The sequence below is a fragment of the Eumetopias jubatus genome, unplaced genomic scaffold (genome assembly GCF_037043125.1).
Source record: "Eumetopias jubatus isolate StellerSeaLion01/CBP00866 unplaced genomic scaffold, mEumJub1_p1.0 scaffold_7, whole genome shotgun sequence".
Classification (NCBI taxonomy): domain Eukaryota; kingdom Metazoa; phylum Chordata; class Mammalia; order Carnivora; family Otariidae; genus Eumetopias; species Eumetopias jubatus.
The window spans coordinates 117255932-117270692 of NW_028274813.1; the positions used below are offsets into that span (position 1 = coordinate 117255932).

The 14761-nt window shown below is 48.0% G+C and overlaps 1 pseudogene; it reads right to left on the reverse strand.

Moving 5' to 3' along the window:
* Positions 1 to 1053: 1053 nt before the first annotated feature.
* Positions 1054 to 13736, reverse strand: LOC114204324 (acrosin-like; annotated as a pseudogene).
* Between the last annotated feature and the right edge of the window lie 1025 nt (positions 13737 to 14761).

Sequence of the window (14761 nt, forward strand, 5' to 3'; positions counted from 1 at the left end):
ATCTATAAGCATGTATGGCATGTCACACTCTGCTCTGAAAGCTTCACATCTGTCCTAATGTCATTGTCACACAACCCTCTGGCCATATTCCCAAGGCCACATAGCTGATGAGGGGCAAAGCAAGGGGTTTGTTTGAACCCAGACAGACTGACGAATCCTGAAAATACTCATGCCTGCTTCATCAGTCCCTGTTGCAGCCCCAGCAGGAAAAGACAGGGTCCTTGGTCTTCCTCACCCAAAGTTCCTCCCTCATGCTCCTGTACCCTATGCCATCTGTCTTTGCAACCAGAACATAGGACCATCTTGCCCTTGAAACCTGTGCACACAGTGAACAGGTGAACAGGTATGAGACTGTTGCTTGTTGCAGCAACTGCCCAGCCAGGAGCCCGGGGCTTTCTTTCTGGAGCCTGCCATCTTTAATCCTCAAGTGGCTAATCCAGCATTTAGGCTTGATCTGGGCCCTGACCAGAGTGGGCAGTTGACCTGAGGCCATCGAGATCTCTTTCTCAGGAATTCACAGATGGACATAAACAATTGTGGTTGAGGGCAGACTCCTGCCTGGGGTTGGCCATGTGGACTGAGCATCAGAGGGCCATGCTACAAAACTTCAGACTGGGGTCATTCTTCCAATGGCCTCAAACCCACACCCCTCCTTCTGAGTCAGCTCACCTCACAGAAGTGTTCCAGGGCCCACGTGCACTGATTTAATAAGCAGAGACTCTGAGTGTGAGATCCAGACCATACCTGGCCTGTCACCACAGATCGCCTTGTTCCAACTTCAAAAATCAAGATTTAGGAAACCACAATGACCCCTGACACACAAGCATTTCCACCCTGTTGGAGGGGGACAGAGGGAAGACAGATTTGCTGGGGGAGGGTTTGGATTGAGTCGGGGAGGGCAGGTAGGAAGAAGTCCAGAAATCATCCCTTCATAGATGAGATAGATAGATAGAGATATATTTTATATATCTATATTTATGTTTATATTTATTTATTTCATCTTTTTTTCTTGGGAGTAAAGGGCTCACTGGGTCTGTTTGGAGTGGGGTCAAATCAGGAGGCGGCGGTCTGTTCTGGGAGATCTGTGGTCTCCATTTCGTAATACCACTTTTCATTAGAAAAGGTCTTCCCCTTCAAGAACTCTCTGAGTTGCTGTAGTCGCTTGGCAACATAAAGTACTTGGGGAGCTTTAGTGATAGGTGGGGGAGCAGGTGAGGGTGGGGGTGGGGCTGGGGTTGGCGCCAGGGGTTTGGGTCGAGGTCGAGATGCAGGGGGCCTGGGAGGAGGTCGAGGAGGGCGTTGGAAGTACCAAGGAGGGTGAGCAGAAGGGCGGGCAGAGGGTTGTCTAGCCGGGATTGCTTGAGAAGTCGGATGGGGAGGGGTGGGCGTGAGCCATGTGCAGGGCATTAGAACCGATCTTGGAAGCAGTCCAGTTCAGATAGGGCCAGGTGGCCGTGTAGACTCCGGGGCGCTTAGTTCGGGCACAGCCTACCCCCAGCTTGTGACTCCCACGACCACATAGGTGTTTGCCACGTTGTGTCTGCACATGAGAGGCCCGCCGCTCTCCCCCTGCCCAGAAGGACACAGAAGTCACTCTCTGTCTGAGCCACTTTTCCCCTGCCCAGAAGGGCCATAGGCTCTGGAAGGACAGTTTGTTCAGTCACATGGCTTCTTGCTGCCATGAACACAAGTGGTGGTGGTAAACTTTGAGTTGGTATCAACAGCTTCAGGTGGATGTGAGAAGGGGATGGATTGTCACGGGTCTCCTTGCAGTGAGGAGGGAAGATCAGCGACCCATGTGTCCACGTATGAGGCTTTATGCATGCATGGGCATGTGTGTACAAGTGGATTGGAAGGTTTTGTATTCTGGTGAGGAGAGGTAAGCATTCTGTTCCAGGGTGGTGTTCGGGTGGTATGATCTCTGTGTCACGGTGGGATAAAGCTCTCTGTGTGGTGACTGGTTCTTTGTAGGGGCCCCAGGTATCACCTCCCATCCTCACTGCTACAAGATGGGACCAGGGAAAGGGTCACTGAAGCAGGACCCTGGAGGGAGTGGAGTTCAGGAATTCACAAAAAAGGTGTTGACAGGGCAAGGGGCGCCCGAAGGGAGGTTACCTGGCAGGTGTCGATCTTGCCTTCAGGGTACCCTGCACACACATTGGTTGAACAATGCGCCGGTTGTACCACTGGGTGGAGTTACAAAGTCGAGGTCGATGAGGTTCACACGGGCCTCCTGCAGTGTAGGTGCGATCCTGTAGGCTACAGCCAGGCGGCTCGGTGGTCAGCGATCACAGAAGACATGTTTTGGGAAAGCCCTGCCTCCTTCCTCCACGGAACCCCCATCATCCTGAAATGTTCTACTTCAACCTAAAATCCATGAAAGTCAATGCCCCTGGCCTCTCCTCAGACACTTGTGAAGGATGTGGGGTGTTGGAGGCATATGCAGGTGAAGAGGAGGGGCAGTGCATGGAGGATGAGCAGATGTGGCTGCAGGAATGTGTGTTGATGCCAGATGATTATTCACAGCTACAGCCAGGATGTGTCACCTCATTTACATCCCACAGTGACCCCCTGTGTTAAGCTCTGTGACTCACCTTGCCTCCAATCAAGAGCTTGGAGCACCACTTGCCCAAACATGCTGGTAGGGATGTGGTGTGGCTTGGATTCGGACCAAGGTTTTCCTCTCTACAGTCAAATCCAGGACACACATTTCATTTCCCCACAGTATGGCTCTAAGGTCCCCTCATTGCTTTTTATCCGCCGTTAAACCCCTCAGCTCAGTTCTGGACAGGATCTGCTGGAGCTGGGCAGATGAGTCCCTCCCCGCATGCCTCCCATCTGTTTTGAAGTTACAGAGAAGGAGGAGCTGCAGGATGGCCTCCACACACACAGACCTGTCAGGGGCATGGGTAGTTGGAATAACCGGAAGGCAGGTCAGAACATCCTGTACAGCCCCAGAGGCTCCATCATGACCTTTGGGTTAAGAAAGGCCCAGCCCAGGGGCGGAGCAAGGTGGCGGAGGAGTAGGAGACCTAGATTTCGTCTGGTCTCAGGAATTCAGCTGAATAGGGATCAAACCATTCTGAACACCTACGAACTCAACAGGAGATCGAACAGGAGAGTAGCAACAACTCTCTGAACAGAGAAGCGACCACTTACTGGAAGGTAGGGCGTGCGGAGAAGTGAATCCGAGGCGATATTCGGGAGGATAGACGGCGGGGGAGGGGCCTCCGTCGGCCGCTTCTGGCAAGTGATAGAGCCACAGAGCACAAAATCGGACCTTTTAGAAGTTGGCTCGGTGGAGGGACGTCGCTGCAGTGGCTAAGCGGGGGGTGGAATCCTCCCGGGACAGTGTGGTCTCAGGACCCTTGGGGTCACAGAGAGACCAGGGGTGCCTGAGTGCGGCAGAGCTCCCAGGGATCGGAGCGGGGAAGCCGGCTGCAGAGACGGAGCAGAGTCGCGGGCTCTCAGCTCGGGGTTGCCATAAACTGTGATCTGCGGCCCAGTCGGGGCACGGCTCCCCCAGCAGGGACCCAACAAGCAGCAGATCCGGGGAGACTCCCCTTCCTTCCCGGGGAGGAGCGGTGCGGGAACGCACTGCAGGGATCTGCTGGGTTTGGAGACTCCGCGCGGGGTCGGGTGCCAGAGATAGCAATGCTCGATCACAGGCCGGGTGAGCACGGAGTGCGGCCAGAGACCGGGGACACGGGAGTGACTGCTTTTCTCTGAGGGCACACTGAGGAGCGGGGCCCCGAGTTCTCGGCTCCTCCGGGTGGAGATTGGGAGGCCACCATTTCTGCCCTGGTCCTCCAAAGCTGTGCCGAGAGCTTGCAGGGAACAAAAGCTCCTGAGAGCAAACCGGAGCAGCTTCCTTAGCCCGGACCGACAAGGGCGGGGCAATTCCGCCTCCGGCAAAGACATTTGGAAACCACAGCAACAGGCCCCTCCCCCAGAAGATCAGCACAAACAGCCAGCAAGCCAAGACCAAGTTGATCGATCAAGGAGAATAGGAGAACTCCAGCGCTAGGGGAATACTGCACATAGATTCATGGCTTTTTTTTTTTTTTTTTTACCATGATTCATTATTTCATCAAAGTTAATTTTTGTTGACTGTTTTTTTTATTTTTCTTTTTCCCTTTTCCAACCAACATCTTATAAATCCCTTTTTAAAAAAAAAAAAAAAAACATTTTTTATTTTTCATTTTTAGAGTCATATTTTATCCCTTCATAGTAGTTACCCTTATTTTTGGCATATATATATAAGTTGTTCTCTCTTTAAAATTTTGAGGTACAGTTTCTTCTAACAGATCAAAATATACCCTAAATCACTAGTGTATGGCTTTGTTCTAGTCTCCTGCCTGATCACATTCTCTCCCTTTTTCCTTTTTTTTTTCTTAAATCTTCTTTCTTTTTTCAAACAACTTATCTTACCAAGTCCTTTTATAAAATCTTTTATAATTTTCATCTTTACAGTCATCTTCCATCCCTTCATTGTATCAACCCTTATTTTGTACATATATGTCTTTTTCCTTTAAAATTTTAGGAGGCACTTTTTTCTAACAGACCAAAATACGCCCAAAATCTAGTGTGTGGCCCTGATCTATGCACTAGCCTGATCATATTTGATCATATTCTGCCTTTTTTGTATTGTTTTGTTTTTGTTTTTCTTTTTTTTTTTCTTTATCTCTTTCTTTTTTCTTTCTTTCCCTTTCTTTTCCCCTGCTTTCAGGTCTTTTCTGATTTGTATACAGTATATTTGCTGGGGACGTTGTAAACCTGTTAGCTTTTGTTCTCTCATTCATCTATTCTCCTCTGGAAAAAATGACAAGACGAAAGAAATCACCTCAGCAAAAAGAACAAGAGGGAGTACCGTCAGCCAGGGACCTACTCAATACGGACATTAGTAAGATGTCGGACCTAGAGTTCAGAATCATGACTTTAAAGATACTAGCTGGGCTTGAAAAAAGCGTGGAAGTTATTAGAGAAACCCTTTCTGGAGAAATAAAAGAACTAAAATCTAACCAAATCGAAATCAAAAAGGCTATTGATGAGGTGCAATCAAAAATGGGGGCACTAAATGCTAGGATAAATGAGGCAGAAGAGAGAATCAGCGATATAGAAGACCAAATGATGGAAAATAAAGAGGCTGAGAAAAAGAGAAACAACTACAGGATCACGAGGGCAGAATTCGAGAGATAAGTGATATGATAAGACGAAACAACATTAGAATAATTGGGATCCCAGAAGAAGAAGAGAGAGAGAGGGGGGCAGAAGGTATATTGGAGCAAATTATAGCAGAGAACTTCCCTAATGTGAGGAAGGAAACAGCATTAAAATCCAGGAGGCACAGAGAACCCCTCTCAAAATCAATAATAATAGGTCAACACCCCGACATCTAATAGTAAAACTTACGAGTCTCAGAGACAAAGAGAAAATCCTGAAAGCAGCTCGGGAGAAGAGATATGTAACCTACAATGGTAGAAATATTAGATTGGCAACAGACCTATCCACAGAGACCTGGCAGGCCAGAAAGGACTGGCAAGATATCTTCAGAGCACTAAACGAGAAAAATATGCAGCCAAGAATACTATATCCAGCTAGGCTATCATTGAAAATAGAAGGAGAGATAAAAAGCTTCCAGAACAAACAAAAACTAAAGGAATTTGCAAACACGAAACCAGCCCTCCAAGAAATATTGAGAGGGGTCCTCTAAGCAAAGAGAGAACCTAAAAGCAGCAAAGAACAGAAACGAACACAGACAACAGACAGTTAACAGTCACCTTACAGGTAATACAATGGCACTAAATTCATACCTTTCAATAGTTACCCTGAATGTAAATGGGCTAAATGCCCCAATCAAAAGACACAAGCTATCAGATTGGATTAAAAAACAAGACCCATCCATATGCTGTCTGCAAGAGACTCATTTTAGACCCAAAGACACACCCAGATTGAAAGTGAGGGGGTGGAAAACCATTTACCATGCTAATGGACACCAAAAGAAAGCTGGGGTGGCAATCCTTATATCAGACAAACTAGATTTTAAAACAAAGACTGTAATAAGAGATGAGGAAGGACACTATATCCTACTTAAAGGGTCTATCCAACAAGAAGATCTAACAATTGTAAATATCTATGCCCCGAACATGGGAGCAGCCAATTAGATAAGGCAATTAATAACAAAAGCAAAGAAACACATTGACAACAATACAATAATAGTGGGGGACTTTAACACCCCTCTGACTGAAATGGACAGATCATCTAAGCAAAAGATCAACAAGGAAATAAAGACTTTAAATGACACACTGGACCAAATGGACTTCACAGACATATTCAGAACGTTCCATCCCAAAGCAAAGGAATACACATTCTTCTCTAGTGCCCATGGAACATTCTCCAGAATTGATCACATCCTAGGTCACAAATCAGGTCTCAATCGGTACCAAAAGATTGGGATCATTCCCTGCGTATTTTCAGACCACAATGCTTTGAAACTAGAACTCAACCACAAGAGGAAAGTCGGAAAGAACTCAAATATATGGAGGCTAAAGAGCATCCTACTAAAGAATGAATGGGTCAACCAAGAAATTAAAGAAGAATTAAAAAAATTCATGGAAACCAATGAAAATGAAAACACAACGGTTCAAAATCTTTGGGATACAGCAAAGGCAGTCCTGAGAGGAAAGTATATAGCAATACAAGCCTTTCTCAAGAAACAAGAAAGGTCTCAAATACACAACCTAACCCTACACCTAAAGGAGCTGGAGAAAGAACAGCAAATAAAGCCTAAACCCAGCAGGAGAAGAGAAATCATAAAGATCAGAGCAGAAATCAATGAACTAGAAACCAAAAGAACAGTAGAACAGATCAACGAAACTAGGAGCTGGTTCTTTGAAAGAATTAACAAGATTGATAAACCCCTGGCCAGACTGATCAAAAAGAAAAGAGAAATGACCCAAATCAACAAAATCATGAATGAAAGAGGAGAGATCACAACCAACACCAAAGAAATACAAACAATTATAAGAACATATTATGAGCAACTCTATGCCAGCAAATTAGATAACCTGGAAGAAATGGGTGCATTCCTAGAGATGTATCAACTACCAAAATTGAACCAGGAAGAAATAGAAAACCTGAACAGACCTATAACCACTAAGGAAATTGAAACAGTCATCAAAAATCTCCCAAGAAACAAAAGCCCAGGGCCAGATGGCTTCCCAGGGGAATTCTATCAGACATTTCAAGAAGAATTAATACCTATTCTCCTGAAACTGTTCCAAAAAATAGAAATGGAAGGGAAACTTCCAAACTCATTTTATGAGGCCAGCATTACCTTGATCCCAAAACCAGACAAAGACCCCATCAAAAAAGAGAATTACAGACCAATATCCTTGATGAACATGGATGCAAAAATTCTCACCAAAATACTGGCCAATAGGATCCAACAGTACTTTAAAAGGATTATTCACCACGACCAAGTGGGATTTATCCCTGGGCTGCAAGGCTGGTTCAACATCCGCAAATCAATCAACGTGATACAATACATTAACAAAAGAAAGAACAAGAATCATATGATCCTCTCAATAGATGCAGAAAAGGCATTTGACAAAGTACAGCATCCTTTCTTGATCAAAACTCTTCAGAGTATAGGGATAGAGGGTACATACCTCAATATCATAAAAGCCATCTATGAAAAACCTACAGCAAATATCATTCTCAATGGGGAAAGGCTGAGAGCTTTTCCCCTAAGGTCAGGAACGCGGCAGGGATGTCCACTCTCACCACTGCTATTCAACATAGTATTAGAAGTCCTAGCCACAGCAATCAGACAACCAAAAGAAATCAAAGGCATCCAAATCGGCAAAGAGGAAGTCAAACTCTCACTCTTTGCAGATGATATGATACTGTATGTGGAAAACCCAAAAGACTCTACCCCAAAACTGCTAGAGCTCATACAGGAATTCAGTAAAGTAGCAGGATATAAAATCAATGCACAGAAATCAGTGGCATTCCTATACACCAACAACAAGACAGAAGAGAGACAAATCAAGGAGTCGATCCCATTTACAATTGCACCCAAAACCATTAGATACCTAGGAATAAATCTAACCAAAGAGGCAAAGGATCTGTACTCAGAAAAGTATAAAATACTCATGAAAGAAATTGAAGAAGACACAAAGAAATGGAAAAACGTTCCATGCTCATGGATTGGGAGAATCAACATTGTGAAGATGTCAATGCTACCTAGAGCAATCTACACATTCAATGCAATCCCCATCAAAATACCATCCACTTTTTTGAAAGAAATGGAACAAATAATCCTAAAATTTGTATGGAACCAGAAGAGACCCAGAATAGCCAGAGGAATACTGAAAAAGAAAAGCAAAGCTGGCGGCATCACAATTCCGGACTTCCAGCTGTATTACAAAGCTGTCATCATCAACACAGTATGGTACTGGCACAAAAACAGACACATCGATCAATGGAACAGAATCGAGAGCCCAGAAATGGACCCTCAACTCTATGGTCAACTTATCTTTGACAAAGCAGGAAAGAATGTCCAATGGAAAAGAGACAGTCTCTTCAACAAATGGTGTTGGGAAAATTGGACAGCCACATGCAGAAGAATGAAACTGGACCATTTCCTTACACCACACACAAAAATAGATTCAAAATGGTTGAAAGACCTAAACGTGAGACAGGAGTCCATCCAAATCCTAAAGGAGAACACAGGTAGCAAACTTTTCGACCTTAGCCGCAGCAACTTCTTCCTAGAAACATCGCCAAAGGCATGGGAAGCCAGGGCAAAAATGAACTATTGGGATTTCATCAAGATAAAAAGCTTTTGCACAGCAAAAGAAACAGTCCACAAAACCAAAAGACAACCGACAGAATGGGAGAAAATATTTGCAAATGACATATCAGATAAAGGGCTAGTATCCAAAATCTATAAAGAATTTATCAAACTCAACCCCCAAAGAACAAATAATCCAATCAAGAAATGGGCAAAAGACATGAACAGACATTTCTCCAAAGAAGACATCCAAATGGCCAACAGGCACATGAAAAAGTGCTCCACATCGCTCGGCATCAGGGAAATCCAAATCAAAACCTCAATGAGATACCACCTCACACCCGTCAGAATGGCTAAAATTAACAAGTCAGGGAACGACAGACGTTGGCGGGGATGTGGAGAAAGGGGAACCCTCCTACACTGTTGGTGGGAATGCAAGCTGGTGCAGCCACTCTGGAAAACAGTATGGAGGTTCCTCAAACAGTTGAAATTAGAGCTACCGTTCGATCCAGCAATTGCACTACTGGGTATTTACCACAAAGATACAAATGTAGGGACCCGAAGGGGTACGTGTACCCCAATGTTTATAGCAGCAATGTCCACCATAGCCAAACTGTGGAAAGAGCCAAGATGCCCATCGACAGATGAATGGATAAAGAAGCAGTGGTATATATACACAATGGAATATTATGCAGCCATCAAAAGGAATGAGATCTTGCCATTTGCAACGACGTGGATGGAACTGGAGGGTGTTATGCTGAGTGAAATAAGTCAATCAGAGAAAGACATGTATCATATGACCTCACTGATATGAGGAATTCTTAATCTCAGGAAAGAAACTGAGTATTACTGGAGTGGTTGGGGGTGGGAGGGATGGGGTGGCTGGGTGATAGACATTGGGGAGGGTATGTGCTACGGTGAGCGCTGTGAATTGTGCAAGACTGTTGAATCACAGTTCTGTACTTCTGAAACAAATAACGCAACATATTTTAAGAAAAAAGAAAAAGAAGCAGATAACAGGAGAGGAAGAAAAGGGGCATATGTCAGAGGGGGAGACGAACCATGAGAGATGATGGACTCTGAAAAACAAACTGAGGGTTCTAGAGGGGAGGGCGGTAGGGGGATGCGTTAGCCTGGTGATGGGTATTGAGGAGAGCACGTTCTGCATGGAGCACTGGGTGTTATGAACAAACAATGAATCATGGAACACTGCACCAAAAACTAATGATGTAATATATGGTGATTAACATAACAATAAAAAATTAAAAAAAAAAAAAGAAAGGCCCAGCCCAGGTGATGATTCCATCAGCCAACCTCACACCTGGCTATAGGGGCAGCTATCCCCTCTTCATCAAGTGGCCTCCCCCCACCACGGCCGCACCCACAGCCCAGCCACAGCCTGGTGGGTGGGTCTGAAATCACCTGCATCCGGGTGGAGAGGTGGCGGATCACACTTGGAACATGGCAGTGGAGGCCAAGTGGGAAGCCAGAACCAGGTGGAGCAAAGTGGATGGAGCTAGGCACACAGCATTCAGACTGTGTGTTTGTGTGGCTTGGACTGCGTCTCCAGGCCCTTCAGGTCAACTTTGCATACCACCCAAGCAGGGTTAGTTTTGTACTTGCACTGTCCCGAAGGCAGGGGTGACATGGAAATGACCACCAGAACAAGCCTGGTCGCTTATGGTGACCTTTTAGATCTATGGAAGAGCCAGATGACCTGGAAGAGAACAGGGTTTTCTCAATCCCAACACCTTGGCTTTAAATGCTAAAAAGTCCACAAGAACTTGAAATTCAAGAGAAAAGGAGGACTACCCCAGAAGCCTATGAGCTCAAGGAGGAGGTAGAAAAAGGAAGGTCTGCAGGAATGTCACAGAAATTTGGAGGCTGGGGATTTCTTTAAGACTTGGCCTTACCAGTGGGGGAGGGATTCACCAGAAGATGGTAGAAATCCCACTAAGTTGAGGAGGATTCTAGAACAAAAGAGGCCTTGTGTGATGTCCAGGGTGTAGCTGGGAGCCTATAATCCTTTTGAGAGATAGGACAGCAAAGGTGGTGGTAGGGTTGGGAGTGTAGATGGGAACGCTGAGATCAGCCCCCCAGGGACTCCGAGAACCCTGGGACACTGCACCCATGTTTGCGTGGGTGGGCAGAGCAGGGTAGGCCGGGGGTGGGACAAGAAGAATGCTCTAGAGGCCTCAGCAGAGCTATGGACATCAATAGACAGAGGTTGATACCCCAGGTCGGGGAGGGAAGGGCCAGCAGAGGCCAGTGAAAACAGGGGTGCCCGGGAGGAGAAGCAACCCAATCAGAGAAGGGTGCAGACTTGAGAGAGGGAAGAAGAGTTACAGGAAGCATACTGAAACTACCAGGGTTTTGTCACCAGAATAGGCTGAGTTTTGAACCCCAAATAACTGAAGTGCCTTGAATTAGGAGCCCTCAGTTTTCCATTATCAAGGGACAGAAGAGCTTTCAGTCTCCCTTCTCATCCCCAGTGTGACTGGGTACAAAGTCCATATGGTCACCTGTGGAAAGCTGAAAGGCCTACCTACTCGTCAAACCCTTGCTGCCCACTGCTGGCCTGCCAAGGACCCCGTCCCCTCTCTCCAGAGAAAACAAAGTCACTCGGATGGGGAGGGTGGATTCTCGCATTGTGACCAGCGAGGGTGGGGAGCAGAGGTTCACTGAGGTCTAGAGGGCTGGGCTCTGGGGTCTCAGAGCTCAGAGACCACGTGACATGGCCCTTCCACTCACAGATGGGGAAATGGTTGTCCAGAGAGGAGAGGAGTTGGCCCGCAACCACAAAACCCCATCTCGAGCTCTTCTCCAAGTGCCATTTCAGGGGACAATCCCCCATTTCCAGAAGGTAGCAACTGGGGTTCCAGTCCCCAGACAGAGCCACAGCCCATACCCCATTCGAAAAATACCCAGGTTCTCCTGGGGCTGCATGCACCCTTCCACCGGGCGACCACACGAGCCATCAGTGGTGAGGTTGTGGACAGGGGTCTCGGCTGCCAGTTTCTCCAGCTCTAAAAGGGGACAGTGTCCCGCATTCTGGTGGACATCACCACTAGGCACCGCATATGGCCCCTGCACTTCAGAGACCACTGAGGGGATGACCAGCAGTGCCCCTACCCCTGTGAGAGCACCTCCCATACTCACCTTTCTCTTTCAAGAATCCCCTGCCAGCCACCCAGCAGGCCTGGGGAACTCCAGGTGGGCCCGCCCTAAATTGGGGCAGGCGGCCCGTTCCCATGAATTTCCCACAGGGAACGGGAGGGGTGATCTTCATGAGAGCGATGTCATTGTGCTCTAAACTGGGGATGTATTTCTCATGAATGATGATTTTCTCGACATATCTCTCCTGTTGAGGCGGCTTCGCTGGCTTATCGTTCCCATACATAATTTCCCTTGCTCCAAAAATCAGTCTCCAGTCATATACTTTTCTGTGGGCACAGAGGCAAGCCAGGTCATCCTCAGAAAGGACGGCCTCAACAGAAACCTCTGGTGACCATGATCCTCAGAGCCCTCCCTCAGCAAGGGCCTGGGCCCACCCACTCACGTTCTGGTTGCCACAAGGCCCAGAGCCCCGGGGAGACTGCGCACAGAGAGCCCTGGAGAATGTCCCTTTCTGGGAAGAGCCTTTCTGAAGACCCCCCTCCACGTGCTCCCACACGTACTTTTTGGAGACGAAGCAGTGGGTATCAGTAAGCAGCCAATGGGAGTTCAGCAAGGTGCCTCCGCACGCATGGTACCTTCGGTTATTATGGGACATGACCATAATGGGAGGCTGACCATCCAGGGCCAGGCCCCGATTGTTGCATCCTGCCCTCCGACGATATGGCCAGTTCCCGGTGGGTTCTGCCTGAACCGTAACCCACAGGGGGCACTGGGGAGAGACCAGGGGCACAGTTCAAACCAAGAAGAGACACAGCCTGTCCTTGCACCTGCATCATGGGGGAATCAGGGCTAGGGGGCTGGGCAAAGTGGGGCAAGCGGGAGTGTGGAGGGTCCGAGGGGGAGCTGCTGAGGAGAGGCGCTGTCAGGGCGGTAGGGAAGCAGGAAGCTGCAGGCTTCAGGAACTGGTTTTGAGGATATCAGTTCTGGGGTCATGCGGGTGTAGCCCCAAGGCAAGGAAAGAAGGCGCCATAGGAAGCAGGACCGATGATAAGGGCCCTAGAAATATGGGAGATCCCGAGGCAGAGGGGGAGGCTAGCAGTGGAGAGAGAGAGGTGGAATGGCTTGAGGTCTTTAGAGCCAATTTTGGGCGGGAGACTCAGAAAACAGCCACAGGGGTCTTGGGGCTGCAGTGTGGGGTTGGATGGTGGCAGGAGGAGGGAGAGTAGCCAAGGCAGGTCCAGTGATCCCAGGTGTGGGGAGCAGCGGGGGTCCAGGGGTGGAAGTTCTGGGAACTGGGGAGAGGCCACAAGAGTTTGTGGGTACCTTGGGGGCTGTCAGAGTCTAAGGTGGAGGGGGGACCCTAGAAGAATGCCATGACAACACCCTGGGGTCTTTGGGGTCAGCCACAGGTGGGGCACCTCAGTATCTGTGGGAAGAAAGGGGTTTCTAAAAATTGGGACTTGATGTGCAAGAGGCAGTGAGGTCAGTCTCTAGGTGAGGGAAGGACCCCAGCGTCTGTGCTACGGGAGGCATAGGAGCCCGGGGTCAGCCCTGGTTTCTCTTGGCTGATGAAGCTGGGAGCAAGGATGCTCTGAGTTGGGGATGTGGGTCACACCCGTGAGACCCAGGGGACTACTAAGGCCCAAGCTTGGCCTCCTTCCTAGCCCTGGACAGAGGGAGTCTGGGTGGGGCTTGCTATTCAGAAGACACTCTTTCCACCCCCCGGAGGTGTCCCTGACACTTATTCACACGTGGCGTTATTTTTGGCAACCACAGACTCTGCCAAGGCCAGCAGAATGGCAGTTGACAGCATCTCTATCATACTCCTGCCCCAGCCTGGCCTGGAAGCCCAGTGACCTCGCAAAGCTCTGTGGCCTCCTGACCAATCAGCATGGCTACATCCCCCTCCCCCACCCCAATAGTCAGGCCAGGCAGGAGCCGTTTAGCTTAACCTGTCCAGGCTGAAACAAGATCCCAGCTTTCTGTACAGGCTCCTCTGCGCCCCTCGGGTGATGGGGGCTCATGTGCAGCCCCCTCCCTCTGTCCCAAGGCCAGGATCTTCATTCCCAGTTACCTTTGAAGGTTCCGTATCATCTGAGGATCCAGGTTTGTGCAGTGTCAGGGTCTGCCCCTCATGCAAGCTGCAACCACAGTTCCTGTTCCAAATCATGGGTTGAGGGGCAGCTCTGTCCCTCTATGTCAAGATGATGCAGCATGTCTATGGTCACAGGGTGTCGGGCTCATCAGATTAATCGATCCTTAACACTGTGTAGGGCAAATTGTCTTTCCATCATCCAAGTACATACTACCAGCACACTTTTCAAAGAGCCACTTTGAATTTCTCTAATTTAGGACTACAAATCACACCTTTCTATTCACTGCTGAGTATCACAGGGTGTGGTGTTTCCTACCTGAGTGTCTCCAGGTCTCCTCTCTGGGACCTACATGCAGGAAAGATGAGTCTCCTATACCTGAGGGTCAGGAATTCTCACCACAATCACCTGAATATCCTGAGGTTTCATTTTATCTGATTGTCAGGAGATGGCATCTCACCGACAGGAGGATGACAAATGCTCACCTCACATACCTGCATGTTAAGAAGTTTCACCTTCCTGTAGGAGTGTGAGGAGGTCACACCTCCACCTGCATGAAGGGCAGTGTGCCCTCCTCTCCCTGAGTGTAAGTTCTCCACCAGACCATCTGAGCATCAAGAGGTTGTCCCTTGGCTGCCTGCTGTCAGGACACCTCATAGCTTCTTCCTGAGTGTTATGAGTTTTCAGATTGTCAAATAAGCTTTGTTCTCCTACTAACTTTCTAACTGAATGTCACACTTTCTCAGCTCACATA